The sequence below is a fragment of the Phascolarctos cinereus genome, unplaced genomic scaffold (genome assembly GCF_003287225.1).
Source record: "Phascolarctos cinereus isolate Bilbo 61053 unplaced genomic scaffold, phaCin_HiC Scaffold_2;HRSCAF=192, whole genome shotgun sequence".
Classification (NCBI taxonomy): domain Eukaryota; kingdom Metazoa; phylum Chordata; class Mammalia; order Diprotodontia; family Phascolarctidae; genus Phascolarctos; species Phascolarctos cinereus.
The window spans coordinates 12350450-12365635 of NW_027555625.1; positions in this window are offsets into that span (position 1 = coordinate 12350450).

Consider the following 15186-nt stretch of genomic DNA (forward strand, 5'->3'; position numbering starts at 1 on the left):
AGGGGAACAAATCGACATTCAGTGAAATATAGGACTTTCAAGCATTCTTGATGAAAAGACCAGAGCTGAATACAAAATTAGAGTTTCAAATACAAGACTCAAGAGAAGCATGGAAAGGTAAATAGGAAAGACAAATCATAAGGGATTTATTAAAGTTGAACTGTTTACATTTCTACATGAAAAGATGATATTTGTAACTGATGAGACATTTGTCAGTATTAGGGAAGTTGGAGGAAAAATTACATGTAGATAGATAGATAGATAGATAGATAGATAGATAGATAGATAGATAGAGGACACAGGATGAGTTGCAGATGAAAGGGTGATATCTAAAAATAAATTTAAGGGGTGAGAGAGGATTATACTGGGAGAAGGAGAATAAAAGAGGTAGAATGGGGGTAAATTATCTCACATAAAACAGAAAAGAAGAAGGTTTTACAGTGGAGGGGAAGTGGAGAAGGTGAGAGGGAATGAGTGAATCTTATTCTCATTGGATTTGGCTTAAAGAAGGAATAACATACACACTTAATTGGGCATGGAAATCTATCTTACCCTACAGGAAAATGGGGGGGAAGGGAAAAGAGATTGGGGGTTGAAAGGATGGAGGGCAGATTGGAGGAAGGGGTAATCAGAAGCAAACGCTTCTGAGGAGGGACAGGGTTAAAAGAGAGAATAGAATAAATGGGGAGCAGGATAGGATGAAGGGAAATTTGGTTAGTTTTTCACAACATGACTACTATGGAAGTGTCTTGCATGACCCCACATGTATAACCTGTATAGAGTTGCTTGCCTTCTCAATGAGGGTGGGTGGGGAGAGAGGAAGGAAGAAAATTTTGAACCCCAAATTTTAGAAAAACAAATGTTAAAATCATTTTCACATGCAACTGGGAAATAAGATATATAGACAGTGAGGTATAGAAATCTATTCTGCCCTACAGGAAAATTGAAGGGGAAAGGTATAAGGTTGGTGGCAGGCAGTGATACAAGGGAGGACAGATTAGGGGAAGCAGTATTCAGAATGCATGCCATCTTGGGGTGGGGGAGGGATAAAATGGGGAGAAAATTTGGAACTCAAAATCTTGTGGAAGTGAACATTGAAAACTAAAAATACACAAATTAATGAAAAAAAAAAGAGCGAACAGGGTTGATGATTTTGCATAGCTCTGCCTCTCTTAAATTCAATTCACTTCCAAGTTAAGACATCATCCTCCTGATGTCATTAGGCCTCTTTAAAATGAAGGACAAACAACAATGAGTGCACAGTCATCTAGAAACAAAAAGTCATGCACCAACTCCCCCTCTGCTTTAGTCTTGGTTTATAGCCTTTTCAAGTTAAATAATTTACCAACAGTGTGGTAGCTGATTTTGATGCTGTTTTCATCCTCATTGAAAACATCATGCTGAAAAGCATGGGAGCAAGCACAGAGCCTTGCTTTATTCCATTGGTGACTGGGAAAACACAGTAGCATTGTCCATTGTCCAGAACCCATGCATGTGTGCCCTCATGAAACAATAGAGGTGAACTTTTCTGAGCAACCACATTTTGCCATGATCTTCTATAAACCCTCAAGTCTGACAGTATAAAAAGTCTTGGTCAAATCTGCAAACATTTTGTACAGACTTCTGTTCTTCTCCTGGAGTTGTCAGGCAGCAAACATAATATAGACAATTTGTTATCCCTTTCTGGAGTCACATTGCCTCTTGGGTAGATGGCTATCTTCCAGGTGAAGTATTAGCTTATGAAGGAGCATTCTGGCAAGAATCTTGTTGGCAGTGACAAAGAGAAACCCAATTGTGATTATCACACGACAACCTATTTGTATTTTCTTTATAGAGATGGACAATTGATGTGTCCTTAAACTCCTGGGGGATAATGTCTGCTTTGCATATAACCTGGAAGATTTCAGTCAGCTTTCACCAGAGCAGCAGACACTCTGCCTTGTAAACATAAGCTAGAATAGAATCAGCACAAGGCACTTTGCCACATGAGAGGAGCCCAATGGAATTAAAAGCCCCTTCTTCAATTTGAAGTTCAGTTTGACAGAGATTGACTTCAACCTGAGGTATATGGTCAGTGGCTTCAGCACTGGTTGATTACAGTTTGTTGAGAACATTATGGAAGTATTTAACTCATGTCTCCAGGATCATGTCCTCATCACTAATCAGTGCGGCTCCATCAGTGCTGAGTAGTTGACATGCACTTAAGTAAGTGCTATATAAATGCTTATTTCCTTTCTCCCTTAAAAAGAATCTGCCATTTATGCCAAGGAATATATTTCAATTCATGTGGCATTAGGATTCAATTCTTTGAGCTAGAAAAAATGCAAAGCATTATTATATATAATAACATCTAACATCATATAGCAATTTAAGGTTTGTAAAACACACTAAATATTTCTCTCTCATATGATCCTCATATCAACGCTTGGGTATAACATTATCTTCATTACGCATAACAGGAAACTGAGATGAATAGAAGTTAAGTGACCTACCCAGGGTCACATAGCTAGTAACTCATACAGGATTTGAATTTGTCTTCAGGAGTCCAAGTCAAACACTCTCCCTTGAGCTATCTAGTTGGCTTATACAAGTTTGATTAGCTGAGTATTGAAAGAAAAGATTGTGTTTGATTAGGTATAATGGAATTTGAAATAATTTCATATCTAAGGTTTAGATAAAAAGAACAAAAATTCCTACATTTTCTTTGATTTACTTTATTGAGTACCTATCACATACAAATAATTTTGCATGATACCAGAGACAGAAGTATATAAAATAATTCCCAGATAGTAATAGAGAAAAGAAGAGAGGTGTAAGATCCTTTCCATATAATCCTCGATTTAATTTATGGGTTCCTGTTGTTCCTTCTTTCCTATTCTTTGTTATAGAGGGTGATTCTCTGAAAAGGGAAGGAGGAACTTACTGAGAAATAGAAGCAATTTAAAAATAAAATATGCCAACAACATTTAAAGAGTAAACAATGGATAATACTAAAGGGATCCAGAAACAGGTACCAGGGTATTAGTACCAAGACAATCCAATCCATGTCAATATAAACCAATCTAATCAAACCAGAAATTATTCAGACTCTGCTACATCTCAGGTCCTGTGTTAAAGGTTGGGGATATAGAGACAAAAAAAATAGTCCCTACACTTTTGGAGTTAATATCCTATTGGAGAGCAGGGTGAAATATGACATGTAAGGAAACATGTTTATGCTTTTTTGATGAAGGAGACAGCACTAACAGTTAAGGGTAGAGAGAAAACTTTTCATAGAAGGTGACACTTCATTTGGGTCTTGAGTACAGCTTTTTTCTTAAAACCTCTGTTACACATTACTCAGGTTCACCCTTAGTAGTGGAGAAAAGGCAGTTCAGTAGGAGCAGCTTACTGCTGTCCATTATTCTGAATATGACTCAGCTACCTCTACTTAGTCATTATTGATCCTGACCAGGGTGTGGTTTGTTGGCAGGCACTTTAATTAAAGCACTCCAGAAATGAGGTCTGGAAATGCGACCCAAGGTGCATACTTTGATTCCAGACTGGCTGTAGTCCCAAGCTAATAAATGAAGTGAACCAAAAATCAAGAACTGGAGAAAGGAGACTATTGAATAAAGTGTCTTGACACCACGGAGTCAGGAGCCAAGAAGAAAGCATTGGGACAACCAAAGACTGGGATCTAAATATGCAGTTTGGGTAATAGACATAGGGAAGTGGGAGAACTAAAGACATGCACATTAAGTTCATTTTTCTACTGTGTTTTACAATTTATTTTGCAGCTGTCACTCTAAGAGGCAGGAAACACAACGATAGAAGTGAAATATCACGTGACATATAGGAAAGAGAACTGGCCTTGGAGTTCTCAATAAAGAACAGAGTCTGAATCATGTATCCTAAACTGAACTTCTTGTATCACTTTGGGCAAGTCACTTCCGCTTTCTGGGCTTCAGGTTTCTGAAATATAAAATAAAGACATTGGGCTATGTGGATTCTAAGGTCAATTATTGCTCTAAATATTAGCAACAAATATTTTCTAGAGCAAGAAGTTCTATTATCTTTCCTTTCCAGGACCATAACTAGTTTCAAAATCAAGTATGCAGGGTTGAGATACCAGAAAGTAACAAGTAGCCACTCATAGTTGGAGAAAGAGGATTAGGTAACAGAAAGCTAGGGACTTTTTGATATTTTTCTATACAATAGAACTCACTTGGCCACTTGCCTATAATTGAATAGGTTACTGTGTCCATATGTACTCCTTAGATCTGGTCTTCATGGTATCATAAATCTAAGCTCAAAGGGCTTTACTATATCAACAAAGCCAACCCCCAAATTTTGTAGATTAGGAAACTGAGATTCAGGGAGCTAAAAGTACTTCATATGATCATAGATCAAAAATTGTAATGGGCAACAGAGGCCATCAAACTGACCCCTCATTCCACAGATGAGTAAAATTAAGGCTCAGAGAAGTTTATCTTAACCATTGTCACAGAGATAGGAAATATCTGAGGCAGCAACTGAAGCCTGGAATTCTTTTTTTTTTTGAATTTTATCCTTTTTTTGAATTTTTAAAAATTTTAATATATGTTTTTAAAACTTTGGGTTATGAATTTCCTCCCTTCCTCCCTCCCCACCCACCCTCATTGAAAAGGCAAGCATCTCGATACCGGTTATAGATGTGTAGTCAGGCAAAACACTTCCGTAGTAGTCCTGTTGTGAAAAACCAAGTATATTTCTTTTCATCCTATCCTAACCCCCATTTATTCAATTCTCTCTTTTGACCATGTCCCTCCTCAGAAGTGTTTGGTTCTGATTACCCCCTCCCCCAGTCTGCCCTCCCCTCTATCAACCACCTGCAGTCTTGTCCCCTTCCCCCCTTATTTCCTGTAGGGTAAGATAGATTTCCATACCCCATTGTGTATGTTATTTCCTCTTTAAGCCAAATCCTATGAGAATAAGATTCACTCATTCCCTCTCACCACCCCCCATTTCCCCTCCACTATAAAAGCTTTTTCTTCTCTGTTTTATGTGAGATAACTTACCCCATTTTACTTCTTCCTTTCTCCTTATAACAGTATAATTCTCTCTCACCCCTTAATTTTATTTTCCAGATATCATCCCTTAATCTTCAACTCACCCTGTGCCCTCCATCTATGTATACACACATATAATTTTTCCCCCTTCAACTACCCTAATACTGACAAAGGACTCATGAGTTACAAACATCATCTTTCCCTGCAGGAATATAAATAGTTCAACCTTAATAAGTCTTTTATGGGGGCAGCTAGGTGGCGCAGTGAATAGAGCACCGGCTCTGAAGTCAGGAGGACCTGAGTTCAAATCTGGCCTCAGGCCAAACACTTGACACTTACTAGCTGTGTGACCCTTGGCAAGTCACTTAACCCCAATTGCCTAAAAAAAAAAGTCTCTTATGATTTCTCTTTCCTGTTTACCTCTTCCATGTTTCATTTGAGTCTTGTATTTGAAAGTCAAATTTTCTACTCAGCTCTGGTCTTTTCCTCAGGAATTCTTGAAAGTCCCCTTTTTCATTCTATGGACATTTTTTACCCTGAAGGATTATATTCAGTTTTGCTGGGTAGGTGATTCTTGGTTGTAGTCCTATCTCCTTTGCCCTCCAGAATATTATATTCCATGCCCCGAGGTCCTTTAATGTAGAAGTTGCTAAATCTTGTGTTATCCTGATTATGTTTCCACAATACTTGAATTGTTTCTTTCTGGCTGCTTGTAATATTTTCTCCTTGACCTGGGAACTCTCAAATTTGGCTACAATATTCCTAGGAATTTTCCTCTGGGGATCTCTTTCAGGAAGTGATGAGCCGATTCTTTAAATTTCTATTTTGCCCCCTGTGAATCCTGGAATTCTTGACTCAAAGTTCATCACTCCATCCACTCTGCCACAGAAACTTTCCAAATGATGAGAAAACAACAGTAATGGTGATGGTGATGATGATAGTTGAATTTTATGCAGCACCTTTTGGCTTGCAAAGTGATTCCTGAGTACTTGCACATTTGAATCCCACAAACAACCCCAGGAATTAGGCACTGAAGGTACCATTGCCCACATTTTATACATGATGAAATTGAAAGGCATAGAGTTTGTGTCACTTATTCATGGCTTTGCAGGTAATATCAAAAGTAATATTTAAAGTCAGATTTCTATTCATTCAAAATGCATTGCTCTAGAAAGAAACAAAGTGAATCAGGACAGTTTGGAAAGAATTCTGTAAGGTTTATTATATTATATATTTTTGTTGTGGGCTAATGCCAAACTTGGCCTTAGTCAAGGTTTCACTTGTTCAGTGAACAAGTGAGGTTCAAAGTTTCACTTGTTTAAGATGCAATAGGAATTTGTGGACCATAAAACAATCAGTTAAATTACTTTAATATTTACAGTGTCAAAATAGATAATACTAGAATAAGAGGGTGTAAAGCACAGCCTCTTTTCTGTAGTTAGGAAATGAAGGAGGCTCCCTGCAGCCAGTTTTAGGTCAAGGTAAATATTTCTAAAGACCTTCTCTTCTCCTAGGCCAATGATTTTATCATTCAAAGGACCAGTACAGTAGAGCTCCAGGGGTGGGTGTCTGAAACTAGGGGTGGGGTAGAGCACTGGCTAAGGTCACAACAGCTGTAATAGCCCCAGGAGTCCACCCAAGCTGCTACCACAACTTTTACAAAAGCAACCTATATATAATAGAGATTCACACTTTCACACCTAATCTTTTTTCTGCTTTGCTTTGTATATGGAAATGTTCTTTTTCTGAGAGGTGATTTTCATTAAATTCAGAATAAAAATAAACTTTTAAAATACTATAAAAAGAATGAGGTAGCTGAAAAATGCCATTGCTCTTCCTCTAAACCAAGTGATGTCTTGGGCTCCTTTGGTTACCACTCCCGTGCTGCTCTTTCATTAGCTAGGCTTCCTGGGGACTTTTTCAGCCTTACGGAATAAGAAACAGCAAAGTCTTGGTTTCATATACTGACCAAAAGCAATTGAAAGCAGTATTCCAATTTATTCCATTGTATTCCACAGACATGTATGGGAAACAATATGTTCAGGATCCTGGAACTTGACGTAGAATGGAATTACTTTCTAATTAAGATAATCTAACAACCATAATTTTAAAAATATGCCAACTGATGACAGGGAGATTTAGTATATTTCCAACAAGAGATCCATTGTTAGGACCCACATCCCAGGGCTACTCTCCTGTGTGATCAGTCACTATAATTTTAAAATTTTATTGCTGATTTCTTCTTTCTTCCCTTAATTTGAAGAGTGAAAGTAGATAAATTTCTTTCAGCTAGAAAAAAATGAGACTTTAGATTTAATTTTTTAAATTGTTATTTCAGTATTGGTTTAAAAGTATGGAGACATAATATCCCATCTTGGACTCTACATCCATTGACTCTGAAATCAATATTTTTAGTATCTCAGTTGACATTGGTAAGGTACTTCCAGATGCACTTGAATACTTAAGAGGTGGCTTGAGACTAAAACAGGAAAAATAAAACAGAACAAACCATTGCCTTCAGCAGGCCACTTCTACTCCTGCCTTCAGCAGCACCTGTGACACACTGGGAATGCATATCCATTGACACACTCCTGTATGAGATCCTTTCCTTTCTCCCTGTTCATCATACTCAGCCCTTACACTGCTGTGTGCTTCATGCACATTTTCAAGCAAGGTAGCTTTTCAAATGGATGCACCTCATTAACTGCAATAAGAGTGACCCAGCTTGGCCTCCAGGGGTAGTGTTCCAATTCTTTGGAGGCATATGGGCTTTTATAGGCATATTTATCCTGGCCATGTACTCAGTGGAGTCTTAAAATATGCAACTATTCTGCTCTTGGCTTTTGTTCAAAATAGTCAATTTTTACAGAAAAGGACATCCTATTAGTGATCATTATTTGCACTAGTAGCTTTCTTCTGTCCCCCCAAAGAATTTTTCCCTTTCTTAACAGAAAATTTTTTCATTATATGGATGGGCTGAATCTGTAGTGATGCAGGGAGAGAGCAGGTGTCATTGTTCCAATTTTTCAGGCAGAGAAAGAGAAATTCTCAATGACTCACCAAATAATGATAAAATGGCAATGATGATGATGGGATCAATGGATCAATCCCTCAACATGTATTTATTCAGCACGTATTATTTGCCAAGCACTGTAAGGAGACAACAGCAAAAGGGAAACACATCTTTCCCTCAGTGATCCTAAGTTTTATTGGGGTGGGGGAACAATACCTACATATATATCCAATAAAATACTAATGATGAATAGCATTTAATGTTTATAAAAAAATTTTACTGAATCTCAGTCGAGCTTTATGACAACCTTGGAATATAGGGAATACAAGTGTTGTTGTTATTACCATTTAGTACATCAGGATACTGTGCCTCAGAGACATGATGTGACTTGCCCAAGGTTACAGTAAATATATGAGACAGGATATTAACCCAGTCCTTTCTGATTCAGAGATCTGTACTCTATCAACTATTCCAAAAGACTCACATTTTTACATTGTTTTAAGATTTACAAAGGGCTTTACTCATTCAACTTTGCAGGGTACATGAAGAGCAAACTTAGCTATTCCTATTTTTAGTTAAAAATAGCCAACATTTGTATAATGCTTTAAGGTTCACAAAGTTATAAGTACTATCCTATTTTATCCTCAAACCAACTCTGGGACATAGGTGCTATAATCATCCCCATTTTACGTATGGGAGAAGAGAAGTAGGCAAAGGTTAAGTAACACAGCTACCCAGGTTCTGAGGCTGCATTGAACTCAGGTCTTCCTGACTCCAGGTGCAGCACTCTATCCATTGTGCCAGCTAGCTGCTTGCATACAGTGGAAAAAGCTGAGTCTGAGTGATCTTCACTAGCCAGTTCCTTCATTTGTTTACCCATATTGTTTGATCCCCAAACCTTTCATCATCATTATCATTCCTATCTCCCAGATCCATTCTAGCTTATCAGTGGCTCTAAACTGAACACAGTATTCCAAATGAGGCCTGACTAGTTTAATTTTATTGAAAAAAAATGCATAATGACAACAAATTCTTATGATTTCAAAAATAATTTTAAGTGTATGTGTATTTCATTAATCATAATAGTACACCCATGGATAGATACATATACATGCAAAAATATATACGTATATACACATATGCATATATGTATATATATGTATATGTGTGTGTGTGTGTGTGTGTGTGTGTGTATATATATATATATATATATGGAGAGAGAGAGAGAGAGAGAGCAGATTCCTGGACCAACAATTGCATTCCCCAAGTTCTAGAACTTAGAGAGCTGCCTGTAATAATGACACATGATTGACTTACCCAGCATCCCATAGTCAATCTATGTCATAGGTGATAATGACAAGCATTTGGAAAATATAATATCTATCTATCTATCTATCTATCTATCTATCTATCTATCTATCTATATGACACATTAGTTTGTAGGAAGTACATTTACTAATGCATTATACAGATTCAGTTAATGATATTAACCCTTTGCTCTAAGTCTATCCACTCCTTGCTCACACTCAAATGGGTCAGCAGTCCATTGACTGGAAACTTTCAGTCTGTGGGAAAGAGTAAGGGAATCAGTGCAAGAACTCCTGAGTCCCACACCTGGCCCAGTTCGTTATAATTTTTTGTATGATACAGTAATCTGTTACAAAGTAATGTATGATATTTTCTCTCCTCTAGGACTGAATTTCCCCATCTAAAATGAGGTTGTTGAATTAAGAAACTTTTATGATGCCTTGTAACTCTGTCCTTTTGTGATTCTCAAAACAATATTGTACCTACTCCATCATTCATGGTACAATGTAACCTCAATCAAAAAATATACAACCTCTAAATATTTATACATCTCTTTCTATATGTTGCTCCCTCATCCTACTAAGAATAGGTTTACATACTGCTCAGCAGGGGACCTGTATGTTAGCACTTGCTCTGTTTCCATTCTTGAGGATCCTAATCATTTATGTTAGAATTAGTAAGCAAGCCAACAGTTTGCAAAAGTTAGAATTTCTCTATATATCATCTTGGATGCATGATGTACCAATCCATTCACATAGCAGTTCTATTGTTGCATATCTGGAAATTTATTAGACCCCAAACTCAATAAGAATCAACAGTGTCAAGACAATGACAAAATGGCTTATGTTGGAAAATGCTATCCATATCCAGAGAAAGAATTGATGGAGCCTGAATGCAGATAAAAACATATTATTTTCACTTTCTTTTTTTTGTGTGTGTTTTTCCCCATTTTAGTCTGTTTCTTTTCTCAAAACATGACTAATATGGAAATGTTCTACATGATCGCACATATATAACCTATATCAAATTACTTAGCATTTTAGGGAGGGAAGAGAGAAGAGAGGGAGGAAGAAAACTTGGTACTCATGAAGTGGTAAAGGAAGCTACTCTCTGGGTCCTCCCTACACAAATAGCATCACAGATCCAATAAAAAGTCAGTCAGGATAAAGATTTGACTTTTTCTGCTCAACACCAGTGGGCAGAAACAGGAGAAAAAGAGATGATGAGAGTGTGAGGGGGAATTGTGAAAGGCAAATATAGATTTAATGTAAGTAAAATGACTTAATGAAGGGATTTAATAGAGTAGAAAGAGCCCTGGATTTGGAGTCCAAAGACCTGAGTTCCACCTTTGATTCTATCCTTCACTATCCATTTGATTTTGTTTAAGTAATTTGATGTTCTTGAGTATCAGTTTCCTTGCCTGTAAAATGAGAGGGTCTTATTATAAGAAAAAAAAAGCAACCTCTATGTTCCCTTTAGGCTCTAAGTCTATGGTTTTTATGGGACTTTCTAACAATTACAGCACTTCTAAAGTGAAATGGGCTTCCTTGTGAGTCAGTGGTGTCTCCTTTCTTCAAAATCTTTGAGCAAAGGCTTGACCTTGACATAAATTCAGTGCAAAGGCTACTTATTTAGGTATGGCTGTGGCTACATGACCTCTGAAGTCTTGTTCAACCTTGTGATTCTGTGTTACCATGATCATCACCCACGCTTTAAGGCCATCTCAAGTGCCATCCCCTCTATGAATTTCTATTTTCCCCTTCAGCAATGCTATTTACTATGCACACCCTTCAGATATCAAAGTGCAATTTGTTTTGCACCTTGATAATGTAATCATCCAGTGTTACTGTGTCCTTACACTTGTCTGCATGTGTATTTTGTCTTCAAGTTAGATGTTAAGCTCCATGAGGGCAGGCACCATTAGTAGTTGTGAATATCTGCCAGTGAAGAACACAGTGTTCTGCATATTAATGTATATTTGTTAACAAAATTTACAGTGCATATAGAGCTTAACTTCTTCAATGAAGTACCCTTGGGATAAGCTGATTTATAATCAGTGGTTAATGGGTTGCAATGCATTCTACAAAACTGATGAATTCTAATAAAAAAAAAGTCTCAGTAATGTACTACGATATTAAACCTCAACTGAGAAGTGAGATGAAATTGCTTTTTATGAGAGAGAATAATCAGGTTTGGCAGATTAGTGAAATGAGAATTATAAAAATTCTCTGACATTTCCAATTGGATTTTTACATACCCATGCTTGTTAAAACACAATGACTGCACTTCCTTAATTACTATTTCTAAATGAGTGACCACTTTTTTTTTTTACCTCAGGTAATTCAGACCTTCTCTGGCTGCAATCTGCCTTCTCTGGAAATTCACAAGGATTCCTAATGAAAAATTAATACTTGGGGTCTAAAGTCATTGAAATTCCGATATGTAAGCAAATACAACATCAATCATAATTTCAAAGTATCTGGGAATACATCTTGACCAAATATCCCAGATAATGTAATATCCACAGCATGGAAGAATAATTAGTTAATTAATGGCTTAGAATCCTGTCCACTATTCTATCATTATGACTATTAATTCCTTAATTTTAGAGAAGATGTTCTGCCTGTATTAAAGACAATAATGATCACGAATAAATTTAAATGCATTCGAATTTCAAACACCTCATTTTTTTCCAGCAAAATCTGAGGTTCTATCTTCTCCTAAAACGACTTTCACCATGTCACTATCTCATCATCATGGTCATTATGAATATCCTCAACCTTGTAAAATGTAAAAGATAGATAGCTACTCTGTGACAGGCATCATCATTTCTATCAACACCATTATCAACATCATGATAATTATCCTCTCAACCAATGCTTATGCCACCCCCATCTCCTCATCATCCTCATTAGCTTTTTTGGCATCATCTCAATGTCATCAACCTTGTCATTACTGCTATTATAATTTCCTCTACGAGACTCATCATTGTCATAATCATTAACACCTTCCCAAATATTATTACTATAATTCACTTATGTGTTGTTCTCTTCCTCCTTGTTCTCCTTTATCATATCACTAAATATTCTCTTTTTGCAAAACTTTGTAGCTGTCTTATATATATATATATATATTATATATAATATATATATATATATATATATATATTATATATATATATATATATATATATATATTCACCATTGGCTCTACCTATGTTAACTGTAATTTACACTATAGACATTTTGTACATATAATTTTTTGCATATTGTCTTTCCCATTAAAATATGAGCACTTCTACACTCCTGTAAATCATCATCAAAATCCCATTCCATACCTCCTACCACTTGATTCCTCATTCCCATCACCCTTAGTCATCCCACACTAAAGTTTCATGCTAACTCCACCCAGCCCTTGTACTATGGCCTTGGAAATACTTGTTCCAGAAGTAACAATCTTCCTTTCATCTAAAATATTTTCTTCTCACATTCCTTCTGTCAACTATCTCTCATGAACTTTGGGTTCCTCCTGATGGCACAGCCTCCCTCACTAACTTTCCGGTACAGCTGTGTCTCATTTTCCTTAGATCATGGTTTGAGATGGTGAAGTTGGAATACTCCTTGTTCCTTATTTCCACTTCCAGGTTCTCCTCTTTCTTCCATCACTCAGTAAATTTCTTTTTGAAGGTTCACGGTATACATATCTATCACCCAACCACTGTTGTTTACAAACCTCCAGGTCACTTCCTTTCCTTCCTCAATAAGTTTAATATCTGGTTTATGAATGTTTCTTTCTAACAACCCCTACCCTAACACTGGGGGACTTCAACACACATTTTGATTTCACCTCAAATACTCTAATGACTTAGTTCTTCAGTTTACTCACTTCCCATGAGCTACCCCTCTGCCTCACCGCAGCCACACATAAAAATGGTTATGACTGTTTTAAATTTATGACTTATTTTTTTCAACATACTTTTAAAACTTGGAGTTCTAAATGCTCTACTCCCTCCAGCATCTTTTCCACCTACTGAGAAGGCAAGAAATATGTTAATTATACATGAAAAATCACATAAAACACATCTCCATGTTATCCATGTCACTAAAAATAAAGAAAAAGAAAGAAAATGAGAAAATTATACTTCAATTCACACTTAGAATTCATGAGTTCTCTCTGAAGGTGGATAGCATTTTTCATAGTGAGTCCTTCAGAATTATCTTGGATCATGTATTGATCAGAGTAGCTACCTCTTTTTTAAAATTTTATTAATTTATTTTGATTTATCAACAATCACTTACATATGCTTTTCAGCTTAAAATTTTTTTCCCCCTTTCTCCCACCCACCCTCCCAAGAGGCACAATCTGATAAGGCTTTACATTTACATTCCATTAAACATATTTTCACATTAGTGAAGTTGTAAGTAAAAATTAAAACCAATACGAGGAACCATCAGAAAGATGAAACAAAACTCAACAGAAGGTAAAAATATGTGATAGTGATTCGACTTCCAAAGCTCTTTCTTTGGATGTGGACAGCATTTTCCATCCCAAGGACACTGGAGATGTCTTAGATCCTTGTAATGTGAAGAAGGGTTCAGTTTAACAATCTTATTCATCATGTAACGTGGCTGTTATTGTGTACAAAGTCCTTTTGGTTCTGCTCGCTTCACTCAGCATCAGACCATATAAGTCTTTCCAGGTTTTTCTGAAGTCAGCCTGTTCATCATTTCTTATAGCACAATAGTATTCCATTACATTCATATACCACAACTTGCTCAGCCATTCCCCAATTGATGGGCATCCTCTCAATTTCCAATTCTTTGCCACCACAAAAAGAGCTGCTATGAATATTTTTGTACATGTGGGTCCTTTTCCCATTTGTTTGATCTCTTTGGGATATAGCCCTAGAAGTGCTATTGCTGGATCAAAGGGTATGCACATTTTTGTAGCCCTTTGGGCATAGTTCCAAATTGTTCTCCAAAATGGTTGGATCATTTCACAACTCCACCAACAATGTATTAGTGTTCCAATTTTCCCACATCTTCTCCAACATTTATCATTTTCCTGTTTTGTCATGTTGGCCAATCTGATAGGTGTGATGTGGTACCTCAGAGTTGTTTTGATTTGCATTTCTCTAATCAATAATGATTTAGAGCATTTTTTCATATGACTATAGATGGCTTTAATTTCTTCATCTGAGAACTGTCTGTTCATATCCTTTGACCATTTATCAATTGGGGAATGGCTTGTGTTCTTATAAATTTGTCTTAATTCTCTATATATTTTAGAAATGAGGCCTTTATCAGAGAGACTGGTTGTAAAAATTCTTTCCCAATTTTCTACCTTCCTTCTAATCTTAGTTGCATTGGCTTTGTTTGTGCAAAAACTTTTCAATTTAATGTAATCAAAATTATCCATTTTGCTTTTCATAATGTTCTCTATCTCCTGTTTGGTCATGAATTCTTCTGTTCTCCATAGATCTGATAGGTAAACTATTCCTTGTTCTCCCAGTTTACTTATGGTATCAGCCTTTATATCTAAGTCATGAACCCATTTTGACTTTATTTTGGTATATGGTGTGAGATTTGGGTCTATGCCTAGTTTCTGCCATACTCTTTTCCAGTTTTCCCAGCAGTTTTTTTCAAAGAGTGGGTTCTTATCCCAGAAGCTGGGGTCTTTGGGTTTATCAAATAATAGATTACTATAGTCATTGACTACTGTGTCTTGCATATTTAACCTATTCCACTGATCCACCTCCCTATTTCTTAGCCAGTACCAAGCAGTTTTGATGATTGCTGCTTTATAATACAATTTAAGATCTGGAATTGCTAGGCC